The sequence below is a fragment of the Schistocerca cancellata genome, chromosome 2 (genome assembly GCF_023864275.1).
Source record: "Schistocerca cancellata isolate TAMUIC-IGC-003103 chromosome 2, iqSchCanc2.1, whole genome shotgun sequence".
Lineage (NCBI taxonomy): Eukaryota > Metazoa > Arthropoda > Insecta > Orthoptera > Acrididae > Schistocerca > Schistocerca cancellata.
In genome coordinates this window covers 797,351,230-797,376,794 of record NC_064627.1, presented here as the reverse complement: position 1 = coordinate 797,376,794, position 25,565 = coordinate 797,351,230, and the positions used below count along the sequence as shown (strand labels likewise).

General features: G+C 41.5%; 1 long non-coding RNA gene across 1 annotated transcript in view; it reads right to left on the bottom strand.

The window, feature by feature from the left end:
• Nucleotides 1-3,816: 3,816 nt before the first annotated feature.
• The window catches only part of LOC126162650 (uncharacterized), a 253,794-nt gene continuing 232,045 nt past the window's right edge, over nucleotides 3,817-25,565 (bottom strand). The window contains exon 2 of the long non-coding RNA XR_007535093.1: nucleotides 3,817-4,208. This is a non-coding gene — a long non-coding RNA (uncharacterized LOC126162650). The remainder of the gene's footprint in view (nucleotides 4,209-25,565) is intronic.

The following is a 25,565-nucleotide window of genomic DNA, read 5'->3' as shown; positions in this document are numbered from 1 at the left end:
GATCTCTTAATGGTGATATCTCCTCCTTCTGACTCTTTAACATATAAATTACAACATGAACATAAATGAATGGTTAACGGAACTAATAACTATAAAATTATAAACGTTGTTTTTGCTTGTACATTTATTGTATATTAAAACCCTTTTATATGTTATAAATGTTTATATATCATTGTCCAATGGACATAAAGAGCCACAAACGAATTTCCTAACTAATATTGTTGATCAGTTGCCCAACTCTGCCCCATTTTATGGCTACGCGAACTAATATAAATAACGCGAGATGACTGACATCTGTGTACTCAATACTAGAAGACACTTCTTTCAAAGATGATCTACAGTTGTGTGCATCCTCAGTGGAAATAAAAGTTATGTGATCACAGCTGTTTAGCATTATAGCCCTAATAAGCCGAAGCAGTTAGCAACATCACTATATGTACTGCGTCCGGTGCGTCAGAGTGATGGTACTCATACAAGTCTGCGATGATGGACGGACTCCAGCCACAAAATAAACTCTTTCAAACGCTAGGTCGGCAGAAGACGGTCCTTTGACTACTATACTCTAATATTGTCTTCTCCTCTCTGTGTTCTACAGACAAGAAACGTGAACTCCCAGCCACAAGGACAAAATTCAGATAACGTTTCTATATGAGTATAGACAGAAGAAGTGCTCTCAATCATTGAACGCTGCGTACTCAACGACGATTCCCTAGCCGGAGGCAAAGTCCAGAATGTATAAGTTGGCAACAGAACAGTGCCTAACCGTTCTAACTATAAAATCTCCTGAGAGCAAAGACAGCAAGTCCGTGTGTACCAACAAAAGCTGATACTGAGCAACCATCAAACGCGGGCACTCTAAATGGTAGACTTCTTCTCTCCACCTCTGGCTTCCCAGCAAAGCTCGGCTTCCCTACCTCGTAGCTCAGAAGGCGAACCATTTTATCGAAACCACGGAATATTATCCTTCTCTACAGATTCTTCTGAATGCCGACCAACCATATTTTAGTCTTTAGTCGTCCAGCACGGAAAGTTTGCGATGAAATACGTATACTTATACAATGGTACGCTTCTCAGAGTAAAAATCCTCGGAAATAATCCAGCCTGCGATTTCCGATAACGCTTTCCTCATTCCTCTCTGCTGGGTCGAAGATTTTCAGTTTCCGAAGTATTATCCGGTTATCCTTCCGGCCCCCGCTACAATACCAGCTGGCAGCCGTTGTATTGTGTTTATAGACTCAGGTTCCCTGACCGTCCATCTTGACATTTCCTGTATGAAGCAGGACCAACACACCTGTGATGACTTTTCCACCCAGGGCTTCAGTTACACCTGCCGTTTCATTTCCACTGGCGTTCCAACCTCTTCTGGTACGGGCAATCATTCGTTATGCCATTTTGATAATAAAGACACTTCATCACCTTTCATGCAACAAGCGTTCACAATTGATTACAAGGTGTACGTGACAATGTCAGTCTTCTTTAAATATTCATATATACGATGTACAACCTATCAAATGATACCTAATTCTGGTTGTAAATCATGGCAAAGTATGAAGATGAGTGCTTGTAAGGTGCGAAATTATAGCCACCTTGCAATACCCCCACCTAATGAACTATTTTGTACTAGGATGGCGTAATTCTTGTAGTATTATCTCATCCAGTATAAATAACATAGCCATCAATTGTCTGTACAAGCAAACTAATAAGAGGACGATGGCAGAGGAACAATGATATGTTCTTCTACAGTGATTCTGCGTTCATTCATGGGCTTACTGCCATAATTTATTTACTACATGTTTATTTTAATCGGTCTGCTCCTTATATTTGGAACATTTTTTTGAGACATTACATTTGGAATGTACAATAACACTCAAAATAACCCATGTTATCAAAGGAAATTTAACTAACATTATACATTTTTATGCTCTTTCAAAATGGCAGTTCCCATCTTTCTTTAGACTTAAGGCCCATGCTCTCTGTCATTCATCCATTCCTAAGACATAGGTTGAGGCAAGAAATATTGAAATAAAGTATCCTAATCTTTTCAAAGTGGTCGTCCATTAAATTACATGTGCTGGATTTGGCCATTAATATGCAAAACAAGCACTTATGTAAATTATTCTAGAGGTTACCTATTGGGCATTATACAATCATATAAAATTCTGTGCAACATCCTGCATAATTTTACTTGGTCATATTTATGCTTTTGGCTTACGTTTAAAAAACATCATTTCACAAACTGGTTGTGCAAGTCTAGTGTTTCCCTAACGTGTATACTCTTTAAACATTCCAAAAATCAGCATTATTTGACAAACTGCATTTACATTTACTGCGAAAACTAATTTGTAATAAGAGTTGGGTTCGACCACCAATTTTAAGTAATGTTCTTGTTCAGTGTATAAAAATGTTATACATTTAAACATTAAAAACCATAACATCATCATCAAATTAAATGACAAACAATAATTTTACATAAATAAATACACAAATAAAATTCTGGAAATACACAAATATTTAAAACGTTGAAGCATATAGCATCATTATCAAAGAGAATGAAATACAATAATTTTACATGACTAAATATATGTATATTTTCTTAGAACTACCTTGAAAATAAGTACAAGATGTTTACAAAATGATAAATATCGGAACTGTTAGTTTGTGGGTGTAACTGTTCAGTGTTCACTAAATTATATACACTTTTTTTATGAAGAGTCACACACTGATTCGGATTTCATCACACTTTCATCTTCATTTGTGAACAGGGATGGGAGCTGCAGGTTTTGTGAAGTTTAGGAAGCGAAGATTGTTGAGATCAATTATGGTAGCTTTGCAGGTCAGTCTTTGGACCCTTAGCCCATTGTTGATCCCATCAGGTTACAAGTTCCTCGCAGAGTTGATGATGTGGAAGGATCATCAGAATATACAGCAGAGTAAGTGGGTGTATGTTTTGAAACAGCCAAGTTTTTGTCGAATTTGTACACAGTATGAGGGAGGTACTGTCAGATAGGATGTTTATAGGTCACCTAGAATTCTTCTGCGTCGGCTAAGAGAAGTGTAATTGTATCTAGTCTTCAGTTCTTCATGTTTCTTCTTATTACAATGTTTGTGTTCCTACTCTTCTGTTCTTCATATCGCGTCTTTCCCTTGATATAATTGTTGTGTTTTGGATAAGGATATCGGTAATTGTGGAAAGGTAGGATATCTGTTTGGTGACATTATACAGGGAACTTGAGTCGTTGTGTGACTCAGATTCCTCTGAAGTCAGTTCCAGGTAACTGATTGCTATGGATTATGATGTTTATCAGCCTCTGTCTGGCAGAGAACAGCAGAAGGAAAAGTAAATAGAATTCACAGTTCCGTATTGATAATAGCAGTTACGCTGTGTCATGAGTGCAATTTGTTTATCTCGTCTCCATCGTGTAATGCAATAGTGAAGACAAATCATTAGAGGCCGTTTACACACCCATCTTGACCCGAACCAGCAGGGCTGCTGCGGATGGCCGCTCGTTACCTGCTCTGTTGCAGGCGGCCAAGGTCTTCAGACAGCCCCATTTGAATATGCCAGCTGTTTGCCTATGTCCACAACATGGCTTCAGCGTACCAATGGCGTCCTTTGCTTGCTTTTCTCTGCAGCTGTGCCGTTAGCCTCCCGTTCCATCCGCACATCACGTTGTTGCTTCCGGTGCGTCTCGCAAAGTTTTTTGTGCATCCTGTGCCCACTAATACATAAAATTACTTTCCCATTTAGACAAATACTATGCAAGACACAAAATCATTGACATGTTTCTGTTTTGAAATATACATTTTTAAGATGAATTCACTAGTGAGGTCATTTATCTTTTATTATTGTTCTAGCTGTACAATCAGCCAAGACGCAAACTTATTTACTCTTTATTATTCTGATCAAAATTTCATGTACAAAGTTAATGTTAATTATAAAAGAACATATTCCTCAAACCATGTAATTTAATCATTAAATATCTGTTGGCATCTGTACACCTATACAAATTACATATAACAGTAGAATTAAGATTATAACCAGACCCCAATGTTAATAATTGCAAATATTACTTGTTAAACTACTGGCCAGTAGGATGTTTATACTAGTCTAACTACAACCATATTCAAAGTACTACACTGTCGTTGGGTATCACAAGATCGGCCAATCTCATGGCTCCTGGTTTCGTCATGGATGTCATCGTGAACATCTGTGAACAATAAAGTGCACGTCTGCAGAAAACATACAGGAATGAATGATTAAGCGGGTCTCTTCTTCATTTCATGCTTCGGCTTGATTCCTGTGGGCAATCATAAACTACATAGTAAGTTTAGTACAGAATTACTGATATTTTCTTTAATCACACTTTCATGTACCTTCTTTCATGTTTTTACTCAGTAATACCTTCTCTGTCACTGTCCTTTCCCTGGAGCTGCTGCTATTACCTTTATCTGCCGTTAACTCTTCCTTTTTAGGTTACTTAAGTTACATTTTATTTTACTAGTGGTACCTGCAAATATAAAGATTTTAGTACATTATATAAAATCACTGCTCATCAACATGACTACCATGCCCTTATGTGTTACCCACGATGTCATGTGCTTTGAATGTATAGCATTTCTTACTTACATTTCGTGCTTACATAACTGGCGGACCTCTCATCCTGCATTTTCTTACTTTCATTTATTAATTTTTGCTTCTCTATATCCCCTTCTTTCACTTCCATTTCACATCGCTATAACACTCAAACAATATTTCGGTGCGCTCATACGGTATTCTGCAGAACTGGCCACCATACTTTGACGACACACGTGCGTGTCACCGCAAATTACTACTAACATGTCACTCATTTGCTAAACATGGAAAACAGACACTCATTTCATGAAGTCTTCCTAATTTTTTTTTTCAAAATGCTGACGTTCTCTGCTAATACGTTCCATATCAACTGGGTAACAAACTTACCAATTCACACATCTTTACAACATTTTTGCAGTGCCACACGTTTCTTATTTTTACTTTATTCCTTCATGGACAGATAGCACATCTTAAACTCCAAACATCTTTTAAATTGTACGCTCAGCTTTCTGTGCACATACTTATAGCCTACAGCAAGAGACATACCCTCATTTTTTCACCCTCGACATCCTGTCCTTTTTTATGCACTGTAGTACTTCTTTTAACATGACAATAGCACAGAAAATACTGATAAATCTACATATCTATTCAGTGCAATAACTAAACTTAATTGCTAACTATATGCAATATATTTTACTTTCACCATACAAACTCACTTTAATTTTCCCACTTATTCTGTAAATGGCTTGAGACGGCTCATATGATGGAGTCCCAAAGATTTTCCTGATGTCACAGACTCAATTTCAACCGCATTTGCATGCGCTAGTCTTCTTATACATACAAGGCCGCTGTATCTCTTGAAGAACTTTTGACATAGCTTCATTTGTTTATTGGACAACCTACAAGAGTTAACTAAGACTTTTTGTCCAATTACAAATTCCCTTACGTGCGCCTTTTGGTCCGCGTGCACCAGTGACCAGAATATTGCGCAAAGCGTCCTCCACTATGACTTTGAAATGATAATTAAATCAAGACCCTACGCTGCCGGCAGGCGTTGATTTACACCAACGGGGACAGCTTTTTTGTGGTCAGCGCGTCCTCTGTGGAAAATCGATCAATCCTCAAATTTTATCTGGAGAGTCCCTATTCTTCAGAACCATCATAGGTAGCATCAATGTAGTACTGTGGGAGAGCTCGTTTATCACATGCTGAAAATCTTTAAGAAATACCTCCCAGTTAGCATGATTCTTTCCAAAGCATAGTCTACATAAATTACCCAAATCTTTCATCATTCTCTCTGCGGGGTTTGAACTCAGATGAAATCTACTAATAAATATAGGCTTTATTTTATATCTTCCTAGTGTTCTTTTCCAAACCTCAGATTTGTATTGAGGTCCATTATCTGAGATAATACAATCTACAGCTCCCACTTGGTTTATGAAGTCTCTGCACAAGGCTTTACTCACAGTTGCACCAGTCGCCCTTTTTAGTGGTGTCAACGTCATAAATTTGGATGTCAGCTCCAATACTACCACTATATATTGATGGCCCCTCGGTGTATTGGGTAATGGTCCCATTAAATCCGTCGATGCCATATGCCTTAGTTTCTCAGGGATAATTGGGTATAAAGCAGGCTGGATCCCTACAGTAATGGATTTCACCTTTTGGTAGTTTTTACAGATGACTAGTACTTTTCTTAAACGTTTCTCCATGCAGACACTCCTCATTTTCATAAAACATTTTCGTGGACCGAAATGTGCGTAACTTAGGTGTGTATTCCATATAAGGTTATTTATTAACTCATTTGGTATGCACACCACCTACAACGAATCATTAACGTTTGCCCTATAAAACAGGATCCTTTTTCTCATGAGGTAGCGCTGTCTTTTGCGGATCTGCGTCCGATCCTTCCAGTTTTCCTTTATTTTGACTAGATCTGGGTCCTTGTCCTGCTCATTCTGGATATTCCGCATCGTTACAGTGACGAAGTTTTCAAATGCAACCCCTTTGCGGTAGAACAACGAAAAGTGCTCTTGATCTAATGCTTCAGCCGTCTCTTCTGTTATACCAATAGGTGAGTGGGATAGAGTGTCAGCAATGACGTTTGTCGGGCTAGGCACATAGACTGTCGAAAACTGGTATTCTTGAAGCACAGATACCCATCTCGCTAGTCTGCCATGTTAGGAGAAATTCTAGGGCCCTATGGTCCGTATAGACGTTTGCTTTTCTACTGAACAGAAAGTACCTAAACTTGTTAAATCCCCATACTACTGCAAGGGCTTCAAGTTCGGTAACAGAGTAATTCCTTTCACTTTTGGATAGTACCCTGCTACCAAAGGTGATTTTTCTGTGTAGTAATTTGCCGTTTTGTTCACACTCCTGGAACAACATAACTCCCAAACCGGTCTTCGCGCTTTCAGTGGCCATACAAAAATCTTGTGATAAGTCAGGATGTGATAAAATCAGTGCATTGACGGGTGCCGCCTTCAAATTATTGAATTCTCGGTTTGCACACTCATCCCACACCCTGGGTGTTCCTTTTCCCCTCAATTGGCAGAGTCAGGGACTTGCTAAAGTTTCCACATAGATAAAATTCTTATAGAAATTTATTATTCCTAGAAACCCTCTCAGATGTTTTATGGTTGTAGGAGTGGCAAACTTTGCAATTGGTGCCATTGTCTCTGGGTAGGTCCTAATCCCTTCTCCTCTTATCACGTGTCCCAGAAAGCTAGCCCTACTGCTCCCCAAACAAGACTTCTCAATGTTTGCAGTCACCCCATACCTTTTCAGACTGCTTAACACACCTTCTAAGAGTTTGTTATGTTTCTCCCAGGTATTTTCTGCTATCAATATATCGTCTACAAAATATGTGATCTTCTCTTTTAACTCTTCACTCAGTATTTTGCTAAAAACCCTGATCTGATAAATTCATCTGAAGATATATTCAATCCAAAAGGGAGCCTTTTGAATTGAAAACACCTTCCGAAGGCAATAAAGGCCGTGTATTTTTGCCAGTCAGGCTCGAGCTCTATCTGCCAAAAGCTCGATCGCAAATCAAGTGAAGAAAACACTGAAACCCGAGGAAATCTTTGAAGGAGCTCCTCAAGCCTTTCAGGGCGATCCATTTCTGTTACAATAATGGTATTTATTTGGCGTGAGTCTAACACCAGTCGAATTCCACCGTCCTTTTTGTCTACTATGCGTAGTGGACTATTATACTCAGATCTCGCGGCCTCAATTACACCTTCGTCCTCCATTCTTCGTAGTTCACCTAGGACCCTACCCGGTATGACCATGAGATGGATTAAGGAGGAACCCGAAATGGTCTATGTTTCTTTATCTCAAATTTACACTCCTGGAAATGGAAAAAAGAACTCATTGACACCGGTGTGTCAGACCCACCATACTTGCTCCGGACACTGCGAGAGGGCTGTACAAGCAATGATCACACGCACGGCACAGCGGACACACCAAGAACCGCGGTGTTGGCCGTCGAATGGCGCTAGCTGCGCAGCATTTGTGCACCGCCGCCGTCAGTGTCAGCCAGTTTGCCGTGGCATACGGAGCTCCATCGCAGTCTTTAACACTGGTAGCATGCCGCGACAGCGTGGACGTGAACCGTATGTGCAGTTGACGGACTTTGAGCGAGGGCGTATAGTGGGCATGCGGGAGGCCGGGTGGACGTACCGCCGAATTGCTCAACACGTGGGGCGTGAGGTCTCCACAGTACATCGATGTTGTCGCCAGTGGTCGGCGGAAGGTGCACGTGCCCGTCGACCTGGGACCGGACCGCAGCGACGCACGGATGCACGCCAAGACCGTAGGATCCTACGCAGTGCCGTAGGGGACCGCACCGCCACTTCCCAGCAAATTAGGGACACTGTTGCTCCTGGGGTATCGGCGAGGACCATTCGCAACCGTCTCCATGAAGCTGGGCTACGGTCCCGCACACCGTTAGGCCGTCTTCCGCTCACGCCCCAACATCGTGCAGCCCGCCTCCAGTGGTGTCGCGACAGGCGTGAATGGAGGGACGAATGGAGACGTGTCGTCTTCAGCGATGAGAGTCGCTTCTGCCTTGGTGCCAATGATGGTCGTATGCGTGTTTGGCGCCGTGCAGGTGAGCGCCACAATCAGGACTGCATACGACCGAGGCACACAGGGCCAACACCCGGCATCATGGTGTGGGGAGCGATCTCCTACACTGGCCGTACACCACTGGTGATCGTCGAGGGGACACTGAATAGTGCACGGTACATCCAAACCGTCATCGAACCCATCGTTCTACCATTCCTAGACCGGCAAGGGAACTTGCTGTTCCAACAGGACAATGCACGTCCGCATGTATCCCGTGCCACCCAACGTGCTCTAGAAGGTGTAAGTCAACTACCCTGGCCAGCAAGATCTCCGGATCTGTCCCCCATTGAGCATGTTTGGAACTGGATGAAGCGTCGTCTCACGCGGTCTGCACGTCCAGCACGAACGCTGGTCCAACTGAGGCGCCAGGTGGAAATGGCATGGCAAGCCGTTCCACAGGACTACATCCAGCATCTCTACGATCGTCTCCATGGGAGAATAGCAGCCTGCATTGCTGCGAAAGGTGGATATACACTGTACTAGTGCCGACATTGTGCATGCTCTGTTGCCTGTGTCTATGTGCCTGTGGTTCTGTCAGTGTGATCATGTGATGTATCTGACCCCAGGAATGTGTCAATAAAGTTTCCCCTTCCTGGGACAATGAATTCACGGTGTTTTTATGTCAATTTCCAGGAGTGTATATTGATACCCCTTAATGCATCCGGTTTTATGTGAGAAGATCTCTGCGTTATTTTTGAGTGAAAGCGCCAACCCTTGCCTGTTCATATTGTCTATGTTTTCTAGATTCTCGAGTTTCAAATCAATCTTACTGTTAATTTCATTAATCTATTCACGTTCTGACTTGAACTCTGCTCTATTCTCATTATTTTTTTTACACTCTTCCCTCTGAGCTGCATGTTGGTCCGTGAATTGTAGTTTTAAACAGCTCGCTGGAATTTGAACTTTTATTGCCTCCTCATCAAATCTGGTTTTTATTTTATTCTCTTTTCAACTCCCATCTTCCTAGATCAATGATAGCTTTCTGCGCTGAAAGAAAATCTACACCGATTATTATATCAGCTGTTAGTTTCGGTATTATGAACAAATTTGTAGTCATATGGTGGCATTCAGAATCTAGACGTGTTTGTTGCGATATTTCCATACCCTTCGCAACTAACACACCTCGTACCTTTGTTTTTTTGTAGTGTGAGCATCGGTGGATGAACTGAATCCTTGCATTTAGCGAACAGGCTATCTGAAATAGCTTAGAGTTCACTTCCACTATTACAGCAGTACCCATAATCTCTCCAATTTGTGCTTTTACCACTGGATAGATTTCCTGTTTGGGTAACGTTTCCTTTTCTTCAAGTAATATCTCCCTCATGTCCTCATATTCTATAATATTTATGTTATTACTTCCGAGAAGGTTTACGGGCGTATTTTCACTAGTGCCCGTCGTCTGGCCTAGTCATTGTTCACTTTCTATATCATTTTGCCGTACTCTCCCAGGGTTAGGTGGTCTTATTTCAACTGATTATTCCCGGTTCCTTTTGTTATTCATTTCACCACATCCTGGGTCAGACAGTTGACGAGTTTCTCTATTGTCGCCCCATAAAGTGCCATTATTTTGTGGCTCCCAACTGCATTCATTTTGTTGCCTATATTCTCTGCCACAGTTCTTCCATTGTACATTGTTCCCACTACTATATCTATGGTCCATGTTTGGTGAGGCGGACGATTTACATTGTTTTGCCAATTATGGCCTCTATTATTCCCTCTGTTGATCTCCCTTCTTTCACTTTCCACACCTCTCTGCCTACGTTTTTCTCGCGCCTGCTGCTCATTGAAAGCGAACTCCAACTCTCTTAGGATACCCTTGAATCCTTCTACATCACTTCCACATCGGCCGTCGGGCGGTTGCTGGTAGGAAATTGACAACTTCATGTAACACAATCTTATGATTTCAGCTGGTGTGCATGGGCAGTCCAAATACTGATTTTTCTTGGTCAAGTTTTCGAAATACTTCACCAGACTATGGAACCCTGAACTCTCTAAGTCTCTGTTCATCATTATTTCCTGTTTGGTCGTGTCCTGTGTCTCCTTGGACCAGAATTTTTTCAAAAATGCGTCACGAAACTCTTCGTATGACGTGTACGTTTTTGCAATGTTCCGCATGCATTTGCCCGATGTTCCCTCGATACGTGAACATGCGAAGTCCAGTTTGTACAGCAGAGGCCAGTTAGGAGGTAATGATAAATCAAACAGTCCAATAAAAGTTTTTCTGTGTAAAAAATTACCCTCATCTTTGTAATGCTAGAATTTTCGTACAGAGATAAAATGCTTAAAATTGAAAATTTCATTAGAATTTCTTCCCGCTCGGCCTACCACATTCTCACTTGGCGCTAACGTTTCCGGTCTACCGTTACTTTGGACATCCTCTCCTCTACTCCCTGTTACGTATTCATCAGTGGAAAAAAGTCCCATGGTGCGCATTATCTGGTAACAATTATGCATATGAAATATCTCATTGCTGTTCTCCGTCAATTTCCGACCCAGTCGTGCCCTGTGTAGATGCGGGGCCATATCTCCAGAGATATTTTGTTGCTCTGCAGATATGCTTTCAGTCTGTAGTTGACGAACAACTCTTACAGTGGAGCACATTCGAGAATCGTCTGGGCTTGGACATGATCATGCTGAGTTTGAACTGGCTCTTTCGCTTTCTGTTATTTCCAAATCGCCTACTATTTCTTTTTTGAGATGTGATTTTTGACAAGGTTGATACCTGACTTCCTGAGACAATTATTTAATTTCGCTTCTATGTTTTTTTTAAATTGGGAGAGCTCCGTGGTCAATGCATTATTTAGTGCAATTTCTGTCTTTGCAGCTGCGTTATTTCTACTTGTTTCACACGTCTCTGCAACTTCATTAATGCACCTCTACCTATCTTTGTCGTGTTTTCTGTTCTCTCTAATGTTTCAATAGCAATCCGCTTTGTGCCCCTCTCTAGCAATCGTGCCTCGTTCACGGTTCTTCTGACCTACACAATCTCTCGTTCTAGTTTTGTTCGGAGCGTCACTACCTAATTTTTCACTTCCCTCGTTTCATGGTTTATTGGCTGTATTTCGACATTAATGTTTTGAATTTTACTTCCCATTTCAGCACTAATGTTTTGAATTTTACTTCCCATTTCAGAGCATACTTCATCATTCCCCTTATTTATTTGCTCTCCCAATTCAGCATGACCCTTTGAATTTTATTTCCCATTTCTGAGCTGACCTTCTGAATTTTACTTCCCATTTCACTTTCCATTGCTTTTAGGTATGCAAGGATGTCCAACACACCTGTGTTATCTCAATCTTCCCTCCTATTGTGACTTTTTCTTCCTCTACTCTTAGGTGATCTTCTCTTCTTTTCCCTTTCCATTTCTTGGTATTCAAGAAAGTCATCACCGCACGCCCCTGATATATTGCCTCATGACGATGTCACTGACAGCGATCTACCATGATTCTTAGTTGTTCTGCGTTCACTTGGACTCCCTACATTATATTCCCGTATCTCTATGATCGCCTCAGTGTGTCTCTGTGCCTCATCTTTGTTGTCAGATTGCCCACCACAGGCTTGACTGTGTCTACCATCCTCAGAAAATTTCCTTGTATCGGTATTCTCCTCACCTGTGCCTTGTGCTGATAACATAGCTAACTCTTTCTCATCCCATAGTCTTTCATGACTACCACGTGTATCTGCCATTTATATCCTGTTACAACTAGTGAACTGTTGTGCTACTAAGTGTGCTTTCGCCATAGTTATCATGGGCTGATCCCTGATATCAGTTCTCCCTTAAAAATACACACAATTTACACTACCCACATTTATTATGTAATGGGCATGTAACATAAATATCTACAACAAGCAAGCTAAACTAATGGCAACGTCATGAATGAGCAGTGTCGTTACAATACAAACAAAATACAATGACAATGACATAACATAAATATAAATAAATTTCAGCCAGTGGGCTGAAGCGCAACACCTCTGAAAAGAAATACAATAAAATACACAAATATTATTTTTAATGTCATCAAGTGACTTTACCACTGCAAACTACACACACAAGCTGGTGATCACTATCAATAACACCTAATCATTACAAATAAGAAGCAAATTGAAAATTTCTGAGGTTTCAAACCACTTTATGGCTACCTTCGGAAAACTCTAAGTAGGTTCCCGGTAGGGTCACCATTTCCAAGATGCTACTCCAGGCGGGTCTAAAATGAATGTGCACATCAGAAAAAACTGAAGGCGAAAATGAAGATTTGGTCCTTTCTATCTCTTAATGGTGATATCTCCTCCTTCTCGCTCTTTAACATATAAGTTAAAACTTAAACATAAATGAATGATTAAGGGAACTAGTAACTATAAAATGATAAATGTTGTTTCTGCTTGTTCATTTATTGTATATTAAAACCACTTTGTATATTGTAAATGTTTATATATCAATATCCAATGGACATAAAGAGACACAAAATGAATTTCTTAACTAACATTACTGATCAGTTACCCAAATCTGCCCCGTTTTATGGCTACACAGTCTAATATAAATAATGCGAGATGACTGACATCATCTACGTACCAAACACTAGAAGACACTTCTTTCAAAGATTATCTACAGTTGTGTGCATCCTCAGTGGAAATAAAAGTTATGTGATCACAGCTGTTTAGCATTATAGCCCTAATAAGCCGAAGCAGTTAGCAACATCACTATATGTACTGCGTCCGGTGCGTCAGAGTGATAGTTCTTGTACACGTCTGCGACGATGGAAGAACTCCAGCCACAAAATAAACACTTTCAAACACTAGGACAGCAGAAGGCTGTACTCTGCCTACTATACTCTAATACTGTCTTCTGCTCTCTGTGATCTACAGACAAGAAACGTGAACTCCCAGTCACAAGGACAAAATTCAGACAACGTCCCTACATGAGTATAGACAGAAGAAGTGCTCTCAATCACTGAACACTGGGTACTCAATGACGACTCACTAGCTGGAGGCAAAGTCCAGAATGTATAAGTTCGCAACAGAACAGTGCCTAACCGTTCTAACTATAAAATCTCCTGAGAGCAAAGACAGCAAGTCCGTGTGTACCAATAAAAGCTGATACTGAGCGACTGTCAAACATGGGCACTCTAAACCGAAGACTTCTTCTCTCCACCACTGGCTTCCCATCAAAGCTCGGCTTCCCTCCCTCATAACTCAGAAGATGAACCATATTCCCGAAACCACGGAATATTATCCTTCTCTACAGATTCTTCCGAAAGCTGACCAACCATATTTTAGTCTTTTGTCGTCCAGCGCGGAAAGTTTACGAGGAAATATCTATACTCATATAATGGTATACTTCTCAGAGTAAAAATCCTCGGAAATAACCCAGCCTGCGATTTCCAAGGTAACGCTTCCTCTTTTCTTTCTGCTGCATCCAAGATTTTCAGTGTTTCCGAAGTATTATCCAGTTATCGTTCCGGCCCCCACTACAATACAACCGGCCGCCACTGTATTGTGTTTGTAGACTCAGGTTCCCTGACCGTCCATCTTGACATTTCCTGTGTGAAGCAGGACTAACACACCTGCGCGAGCTTTTCCACCCAGGGCTTGAGTTACACCTGCCGTTTCATTTCCACTGGCGTTCCAACCCCTTCTGGTCTGGGCAATCATTCATTACGCCATTTTGATAATAAAGACGCTTCATCACCTTTCATGCAATAAGCGTTAACAATTATTTACAAGGTGTACGTGACAATGTCAGTCTTCTTTAAATATTCATATATATGATGTACAGCCTATTAAATGATACCTAACTCCGGTTGTAAATCATGGCAAAGTATGTAGATGAGTGCTTGTAAGGTGCGAAATTATAGCCACCTTATAGCCTAAGCGGAAGGAAGTGTGTAACATTCACACTTTGGCCCTGTGCTGTAGTTAGTGACATTACGACGATTCTTCTAGGTGTGTATACATATGATCCCTAGCCCAAGAGCTATGCAGAAGACTTCACCCTACCTTTTTACCAACAATAGGATGCGAAGTAAGAGCAGCGGAAAATCGCGTTTTTATGCGTGACGTTTTGAAACATATCGGTAAGCATGCTGTCACATGTACGCCGATTTGTGTCTTCACAGGCAGCAGGACATACGGCACACAGTAATGAAATCGTATCAGACATCGCTTTACTTAATAATCAAAGAGACGGTTGTCAAAAAACTGCACTAATCACCTCACTAAACATTTCCATATAGCTGTGTAATTATCACAGGACTCGATAACATGATACATATTGCTTTGTAGCTCTCAGGCAATGCACGTAAGTCAATCACTGTTTTGATTATGCACTAATTGTGACACACACGTATTCGAAAACACTGAAGCAGAAGCCTGGAAAATACATCACCCACTTCATGAAAACCAGTGAACGTCCAGACCGACCATGGTGAAGAATTCATTCCAAATTGGCAGTGCACTGACACGGAATACACCATTATTCGACAAGCATGCACGTGAAGACCAACAACATCCAGTGATTTAACAAGAGTACCGAGAAACGTATTTGATTGTGATTTAATGTACACACACGAATGAATCGACATACTCTCACAACTCCAACAGAATTGTGTATCAGACTTTGAAAATGTACCCTACCGATTTTCGATACAACCATTTACGGTAATCTGTGAACAATTCTAAGAAACCGGTTAACCTTCACAGAGAGAAATTCGTGGCAGGCAATCCAGTATGTTTGTTTAAAAATTCGAGATTCGGAATGAGTGTTTACTACTGGTCGACAGATATAGTCGCTATATACAGAATAACCACAGGAAATCACAAGCTTACATTATAAGTGACTGTAAAACAATGTTTTCTGTGGTGGTGGGGACGGGGGGGGGGGGAGGGGGTAAATTCTAGAGTGGCGTATTACAGGAGAGTGGAGAGCCAGATACACTTCTCATAGGACGAGTGTTGTAAAGACGGAGTCGGGAAATATTTGTTGTTTGGTTTGGTTTCTCACCTTTACATCACAGGTGGGAAGATATATAACTACAAGTGTCTGAAAACACATTAGTATCATTCCAGCATTCACGCTGAGCTTCAATTAATAACAAAATCAATAATTTGTCTATAGGCTGTCACAACCTAGTTATAACTCTTCTGGAACCAGAAATAAACCGCAAAAAACATCTTCGATATGGAGAATAATGGATACATTTATTATACAAAGCCTATAAAGGATACTCATCTTCTTGAAACATCAGTAGGCGCCACACTCAAGATTCAATGTTAGCTGAAAATTCCAAATCTACGCATTGTTGCGAGAGCTGTGTGAGCTCTACTGAAATTAAGAACAGGAATACGATGTGTACTGAAGAAGAAGAAAAAGAATTTAAGAGTGATGAGAAGACATGTTCTGAGATATCGAACTACAGAATGTCATGCTTCATTCCAACATTATAAGCTTAAGTGTAGCGAAATCAATCCAGGCTGTAAAAAAGGCACAACAGCTTAAAAGGCAGGGAAGGCACAGTAGATGTTTGACCAAAAAGCTTTCACTACGTTATATATAAAGAAATATGTTAAGACTTTCAAAATTTCCGAAGTGAGTTGTGTATTCAAGCATGAATTGCTACCTTGCATAATGCTCAGGATTACTCTCAATCTGGATTCTTCGACAGTAATAGCAACACATTTGGTTGTATATGTGAAGATAAGTACGATGAAATTGTCTGTTGTTTTGACCCATTAGGCGATTTCAACTCGCTAACTGAATTAGAGAAGTACTTTGCACGGAAAAACGAATTCTACATTTATGAAGAGTACCTCGTTATGACGCGTGGTCATTGTCAGGCTCCTGACCATCTACAATCACTGCAAGTTGGGGACCAGTCCTACAAGAGAGTGCATGAATTCAAATACCAAGGGCCACTTTTGACTGAGAACTGTGAAGCAGAGATCAATGCCAGAATACAAGCAAGAAACCGATATTACCACAGCCTAGCACAACTGCTTCGGTCCAGATATCTCTCCAGACAGTTGTCAAAGCCAAACGAATGCAGTGGGACGGCCATATGGCCTCGGAAGCTCCTGGATTTCGCACCTACAGGAAAGAGACCCCCAGGGAGACCCAAGAAGCGTTGGAGGGATTGCCTCCATTAAGATTTCAACCAAGTGTCAATAGATGTTGACGGATGGCGGATAGCAGCAATGGACGAAATACAGTGGAGGAGGAAACTTGTAGATGCGTGCGGTCCACTGGGCCTGATCACGTAGTAGTAGTAGTAGTAATATCAACATACTTTTGTTTATGAGGATCTCTGTACATTATTTTCAGTGTGTACTTTCCAGTAGCAGATCAGACTTTGAATGAGCTTGAACTGCATGTAGTAGATCATGACAGCATCCTTGTAGAGAAGAGTTTCGCGGTAAGCGAATTATAGCGTGAATTCATATGTCCTCTCGATATTATCACATCTTTCGAATACGATGAAAGATTTTCTCACAAAAGTCAGTTGCTTCAACATATTTGGTAATAATGATGAAATGTGCATTCCCATTCAACCTTCGGAATTTATAATGGTCCCGTGTAACAGCTAACTTTATATCGACGCTTATTTTGTTATGACTTACGGGACCAATATATCCGCAACCAGACGTGTGCACTGTTATTTTATATTCCTGTTTCAACAAAAATATAAAACACCGCGAGAAATTCGCCCTTGAGTATAAATGCAGATGTCAGCCAATTCTGCATGTTGTATTTGACCACGAACGGCATTTATACAAGGCCTTCAATATGTTGCAAGTGTCAGTCGAGGTCAGAACAGTGTCCTGTTTAGCTGTGAAAGCATTATTTCAGAGATAAGTGAATTAGAACGAGTGCTAATAGTTGGTGCTCGAATGATGGGTGCTTCCGTAACCAAGGTAGCCGAAGCGTTTCGAGTTTCAAGAAGCACCGAATCGAAGATTTATAACGCGTACAGAGAAAGCGAAAAAATACATCTGTTACGTAACAACGCGGACCGAAGTGTGTGTTGAGTAATCGTGACGGACGATCGTTGAAGAAGATTGTGATGAACAGTAAGGAATTGAAGAAAATGGATAAATCGTTGTTTCACACTGTTTCCAACTTCTGGCTGAGTTTACGTCTGGCGTACGTCGTCCCAAGCGCACCATGCAAACTGCTTGCTGCCAAGAATGAAATATGGCGGAGACTATTGGTGACTTGGGCAGCCATTTCGTGGTATTCCATGGACACCATGATTACTCTGCAAGACCGTTTTACGGACACACATTTTGACAGATCAGTTCCATCCCATGGTACGATGTTGGTTCCTTAATGGTGATCCTGTATTCCAAGAGGATAGAACCCTGTTCACACGGCTCTGATCGTCCAGTACTGGTTTTTTTTAACACGAAGATGAAATGTCGCATCTCCCCTGGCCAGTCACCAGATCTCAATATTAACGAGCCTTTGTGGTCTATTTTGGAGAGAAGGATGCGTAATCGCTATCCCCCTCCTTCATCGGTACCTGAATAGGTGACTGGAATTCGATAGCAGGAAAAGGAAGAGAAGGAAAAGTAGTAGGTGAATATGGGATGGGGGAAAGAAAAGAAAGATGATGTCGCCTGGTAGAATTTTGCACAGAGCATAACTTAATCATGGCTAACACTTGGTTCAGGAATCATGAAAGAAGGCTGTATACATGGAAGAGGCCTGGAGGTACTGGAAGATTTCAGATAGATTATGTAATGGTAAGACAGAGATTTAGGAACCAGATTTTAAATTTTAAGACTTTTCAGGGGCAGACATGGACTCTGTCCACAATCTATTGGTTACGAACTGTAGATTAAAACTGAAGAAATGGTAAAAAGGCGGGAATTAAAGAAGATGGGACCTGGATAAACTGACAGAACCAATGGTTGTAGAGAGTTTCAGGGAGATCATAAGGGAACGATTGATAGGAATGGAGGAAAGAAATCCAGTATAAGAAGAATGGGGAGCTTTGAGGGATGAAATAGTGAAGGCAGCAGAGGATCAAATAGGTAAAAAGACGAGGGCTAGTAGAAATCCTCAGGTAAGAGAAGAAATATTGAATTTAATTGATGAAAGGAGAAAATATAAAAATGTAGTAGATTAAGCAGTCAAAAAGGAATACAAACGTCTGAAAAATGAGATCGACAGGAAGTGAAAAATGGCTAAGCAGGGATGGCTAGAGGACAAATGGAAGGATGTAGAGGCATATCTCACTAGGGCTAAGATGGATACTGCCTACAGGAAAATTAAAGGGATTTTTGGAGAAAAGAGAACCACTTGTATGTTTTATCAAGAGCTCAGATGGAAACCCAGTTCTAAGCAAAGAAGGGAAAGCAGAATGGTGGAAGGAGTATACAGAAGATCTATACAAGGGCGATGTAGTTGAAGGAAATATTCTGGAAATGGAAGAGGACGTAGATGAAGATGAAGTGGGAGATATGATACTACGTGAAGAATTTGACAGAGCTTGAAAGACCTAAGACGAAACAAGGCCCTGGGAGTAGACAACATTCCATTAGAAGTACTGACAGTCTTAGGAGAGCCAGCCCTGACTAAACGCCACCATCTGGTGAGCAAGATGTATGAGACAGGCGAAATACCCAGGCCCTGGGAGTAGACAACATTCCATTAGAAGTACTGACAGTCTTAGGAGAGCCAGCCCTGACTAAACGCCACCATCTGGTGAGCAAGATGTATGAGACAGGCGAAATACCCTCATACCTCAAGAAGAATATAATAATTCCAATCCCGAAGAAAGTAGGTGTTGACAGATGTGAAAATTACCGAACTATCAGTTTAGTAAATCATGGCTGCAAAATACTAACGCGAATACTTTACAGACGAATGGAAAAACTGGTAGAAGCCGACCTCGGGGAAGATCAGTTTGGATTCCGTAGAAATATTGGAACACGTGAGGGAACACAGACCCTACGACATATCTTGGAAGATAGATTAAGGAAAGCCAAACCGACGTTTCTAACATTTGTAGACTTAGAGAAAGCTTTTGACGATGTTGACTAGAATAGTGTCTTTCAAATTCTGAAGGTGGCAGGGCTAAAATACAGGGAGCGAAAGGCTATTTACAATTTGTACAGAAACCAGATGGCAGTTATAAGAGTCGAGGGGCATGAAAGGGAAGCAGTGGTGGGGAAGGGAGTGAGACAGGGTTGTAGCCTCTCCCCGATGTTATTCAATCTGTATATTGAGCAAGCAGTAAAGGAAACAAAAGAAAAATTCGGAGAAGGTCTTAAAATCCATGGAGAAGAAATGAAAACGTTGAGGTTCGCCGATGACATTGTAATTCTGTCAGAGACAGCAAAGGACTTGAAAGAGCAGTTGAATGGAATGGATAGTGTCTTGAAAAGAGGGTATAAGATGAACATCAACAAAAGCAAAACGAGGATAATGGAATGTAGTCGAATTAAGTCGGGTGATGCTGAGGGAATTAGATTAGGAAATGAGACACTTAAAGTAGTGAAGTAGTTTTGCTATTTGGGGAGAAAAATAACTGATGATGGTCGAAGTAGAGAGGATATAAAATGTGGACTGGCAATGGCAAGGAAAGCGTTTCTGAAGATGAGGAATTTGTTAACATCGAGTATAAATTTAAGTATCCAGAAGTACTTTCTGAAAGTATTTTTATGGTGTGCCATGTATGGAAGTGAAACATGGACGATAAATAGTTTGGACGAGAAAAGAATAGAAGCTTTCGAAATGTGGTGCTACAGAAGAATGCTGAAGATTGGATGAGTAGATCGCATAACTAATGAGGAGGTATTGAATAGAATTGGGGAGAACAGAAATTTGTGGCACACCTTGACTAAAAGAAGGGATCGTTTGGTAGGGCATATTCTGAGGTATCAAGAGATCACCAATACGAAAGATGGAATTCGTAACATACATCGGGCGTTCCCAGATGCAGTGATACACAAACTGACAGAAAAATGAGATATTTTCTAATAATCTGATATCAATGTTAAAACTGTAAATAGAGTATACAAAGTTCATAGTGTAAGAAAAAGTTCCGCCTACACTAAACATTAAAAAACACATCTATTGTGCTAAAAACTGTAGTTTTCCTTCCTGAAGGGTTGTTCAAACGTCATCTCCAGGAAGAGCATGTAGATGAAATCACCAAAATGGCGTAAAAGAGGAAAAAAGAATCCATTTATTTTTGAGAGCTCTCTTCAAAGGTACTAATTTTTACTCTATATTCGCATGCGAATTTCGAAGTTCAGTTTGTTGTTTCCAGTTTGCAGCAGATTCCTGTCAAAGTAAGAGTAGTCGTTATGTTGGTCCTTATCGGTTTCGCAAAAACACATTTCACCCCAGGCCGTTTAGGCGCAAGCAAGGAAGAAGCCAAAGAAGTGGTCCAGTGGGTCCGGACCTCTCCTATCACCTAAATGAAATTACGAGTACACACGACCCAGTTGCCGTCTAGTGAAATTGAAAGATATAAGTGGCGATCAAAACGTTTGCGTTTCAGAATGTTTCTGCAGCGTATGTGCAATGCAACGCGACTGTGACTTGGATATTATAAGCACAGGCATCTGAACAAGGGATCAATGTGGCATTCGTACAGTAAATGCAGAAACGTGGTCTGTGGTGAGTTTACTATCAAATGTGTCCAAACAGGACGAAGGGAAGTCGAAGGACAAACACTGGTAGACACCCATTGGAGAATGACGAATGTGTATGGGGCATCAAGTCTGTTGAAAAGCACCATTGTGGAATGGTACAACATGGTGTTTTGCTGCTTCATGATAACGCGCGTACCCACATCGCAAATGTCGTAACGCAGAAGATACTTCAACTCAAGTGGAAGGCACTTGAGCACCTGCCTTATAGTCCTGATCTCTCTTCGTGCTATTATCAACCCTTCGGTCTCATAAACAGCGCTTGGAGGGTCGACGATTCCTGTCAGACGAGGATGTGCAGCAGGCAGATACGGACTCCTCCACACAGCACTGTGTTTTATCAAATGGGTATTATCAGACTGGTGCACTGATTGCGTGAATGGGATGATTGCCTCAATACCAGTAGTGGGACAAAGTTCGTACCAGCACATTTTGTTAGTGCAGGTTGCCTACATCAGGGGCAGGTATGCACTCAGGGGCAAACCTATTGTTGTCCTTCGATTGACAGGTCATTAGCCTATTGTTCTACTTTTATTGGCAGGTCCTTAACCTAATGTTCTGCTAAGAGGGTCCTTCCTTTTGACTGAGAGGTCCTTAACCTATTATTCCCCAGCTCCCTCCTCCTCGCCCCCCCCCTTCAGGAAACCTCCCCTGCCACTGCTACAGCTACACTTTCAGGTCTCAGTTATTGGAATAGCCCCTCTCACTATTATCAATTTGATTGGCAGGAAAAAGATTCAGTTGATTGGTCATTTGTAGGGAATTCGATTGTAGTGTATGGAATAGTGTTTAAACAATTTAGGGGATTCGAGGAAGAGTATGGAATATAGTTTATTTATTTACTTAAAGAATTTTTCAGGAAATCGATTACCACCAGCCCCCCACACCATCTCCGCCCACTCGCCTGCTCCCCTCTCCCCCTCCCCACCTCTACTTGGAAAATGGCGGTACTATGGTGGAAAGGAAGGATCTCACAAAGGGTAATTCAAGGGTACATTGCTTTTTATTTTTAAAAAATCAGTTTGTGGGGCTTGGATTTCTCTTGTTCATCAGCCCTGCTGACAGGAAAGATGAAGGTCTTGTAAGAAGTAATTACATTGATCGCATTTTGTTTTTTATTCTGATTGTGCAAGGAATACTGTCATGAAACATACATCACACGTAATTACACACAGTTCAAAATCTTTCAATTATGAAGCATGCACTGCCCACCATCCCCTGTCCACTGGACCACACAGGATACTACCACACACGCTCCCAGGAGTCGGGATGCACCGGCGGCCCCCGCAAAGTGACGACGCGGTCGTCAGCTACCAAACCAAGCGTAGGTGTCAGTTTGGGTACAGCAAGGATGAGATGGCGGCATCCCTTTGATACATGGCACCTGAGAAATACCTGTCGAAATACGTGTACACCTAGGCACCATTGCTGGCACAATGCCTCTCTACCTGTGGATACTGACGTCAAAAGTCACACTATAGAAATCTGTTCCGATGCTTCCCAGAGTAGAACAGGGTGCATTCTTCTTCGCGATCCTAATGTGACAGCCCATCCATTACACATCAGTTCCTTCCCAGAACTCGTAAAGTGTCGTAGAAATAGTTAACGGTCGTTTTTGTAGGAGCTTTCACGATGTCTCAGCTTGTCTGCATGGAAATTCTTGTCCTAACAGGAGCTGTTTACGAAAATAATCCCAAATAACACCAAATGTATTCTTCCTGATGATCCTAATGGGAAAGCCCGTCTGTCACTGAATTTATCCGTCAAACTGCTGCTGCTGCCGGTGTAGGAGCACCAGCCGCCATTGTTTTCTGCGGATGAGACTTTCAGCGACAAAACTATTTTGTACACATCGCCATATTGCACTGACAGTTAAAACCCGGAAAAACGGCCTACAGATCATCAGATACGTCCCACATACACACCGTGTTGCAGTGCAGAGCCGACGGAGGAAAACAGAGCAGACGCTCTGCAGATGTGGAATATGTGGAGTGGAAGTGACGGGATAAAATCGAGTACATTGCTATACTATGTCTCCCGATCAGTGCACTTGCGCCAGGTGTTGGCAGCTCTACTACATTTACAAGCAATTTTAGAACACGTAACGAGAGGTTATGTAATGATCGTATGGGTAGAACTGAAATAAAGTCGATAGAACTGCGAAAAATACGTATATACATTGAAATGTGGGGAAATTGAGGAAGTACCCGCCCATGAACCATGGACCTTGCCGTTGGAGGGGAGGCTTGCGTGCCTCAGCGATACAGATGGCCGTACCGTAGGTGCAACCACAACGGAGGGGGTATCTGTTGAGAGGCCAGACAAACGTGTGGTTCCTGAAGAGGGGCAGCAGCCCTTTCAGTAGTTGCAGGGGCAACAGTCTGGATGATTGACTGATCTGGCCTTGCAACAATAACCAAAACGGCCTTGCTGTGCTGGTACTGCGAACAGTTGAAAGCTAGGGGAAACTACAGCCGTAATTTTTCCCGAGGGCATGCAGCTTTACTGTATGGTTGAATGATGATGGCGTCCTCTTGGGTAAAATATTCCGGAGGTAAAATAGTCCCCCATTCGGATCTCCGGGCGGGGACTACTCAGGAGGACGTCATTATCAGGAGAAAGAAAACTGGCGTTCTACGGATCGGAGCGTGGAATGTCAGATCCCTTAATCGGGCAGGTAGGTTAGAAAATTTAAAAAGGGAAGTGGATAGGTTAAAGTTAGATATAGTGGGAATTAGTGAAGTTCGGTGGCAGGAGGAACAAGACTTCTGGTCAGGTGAGTACAGGGTTATAAATACAAAATCAAATAGGGGCAATGCAGGAGTTGGTTTAATAATGAATAAAAAATAGGCGTGCGGGTAAGCTACTACAAACAGCAAAGTGAACGCATTATTGTGGCCAAGATAGACACGAAGCCCACGCCTACTACAGTAGTACAAGTTTATGTGCCAACTAGCTCTGCAGATGATGAAGAAATTAATGAAATGTATGATAAGATAAAAGAAATTATTCAGATAGTGAAGGGAGACGAAAATTTAATAGCCATGGGTGACTGGAATTCGAGTGTAGGAAAAGAGAGGGAAGGAAACATAGTAGGTGAATATGGATCGGGGGTAAGAAATGAAAGAGGAAGCCGTCTGGTAGAACTTTGCACAGAGCATAACTTAATCATAGCTAACACTTGGTTCAAGATTCATAAAAGGAGGTTGTATACATAGAAGAATCCCGGAGATACTAAAAGGTATCAGATAGATTATATAATGGTAAAACAGAGATTTAGGAATCAGGTTTTAAATTGTAAGACATTTCCAGGGGCAGATGTGCACTCTGACCACAATCTATTGGTTATGAACTGTAGATTAAAACTGAAGAAACTGCAAAAATGTGGGAATTTAAGGAGACGGGACCTGGATAAACTGAAAGAACCAGAGGTTGTACAGAGTTTCAGGGAGAGAATAAGGGAACAATTGACAGGAATGGGGGAAAGAAATACAGTAGAAGAAGAATGGGTAGCTCTGAGGGATGAAATAGTGAAGGCAGCAGAGGATCAAATAGGTAAAAAGACGAGGGCTAGAATATAAAAATGCAGTAAATGAAGCAGGCAAAAAGGAATACAAACGTCTCCAAAATGAGATCGACAGGAAGTGCAAAACGGCTAAGCAGGGATGGCTAGAGGACAAATGTAAGGATGTAGAGGCTTATCTCACTAGGGGTAAGATACATACTGCCTACAGGAAAATTAAAGAGACCTTTGGAGAAAAGAGAACCACTTGCATGAATATCAAGAGCTCAGATGGAAACCCAGTTCTAAGCAAAGAAGGGAAAGCAGAAAGGTGGAAGGAGTATATAGAGGATCTATACAAGGGCGATGTTCTTGATGACAATATTATGGAAATGGAAGAGGATGTAGATGAAGATGAAATGAGAGATACGATACTGCGAGAAGAGTTTGACAGAGCACTGAAAGACCTGAGCCGAAACAAGGCCCCGGGAGTAGACAACATTCCATTAGAACTACTGACGGCCTTGGGAGAGCCAGTCCTGACAAAACTCTACCATCTGGTGAGCAAGATGTAAGAGACAGGCGAAGTACCCTCAGACGTCAAGAAGAATATAATAATTCCAATCCCAAAGAAAGTAGGTGTTGACAGAAGTGAAAATTACCGAACTATCAGTTTAATAAGTCACAGCTGCAAAATACTAA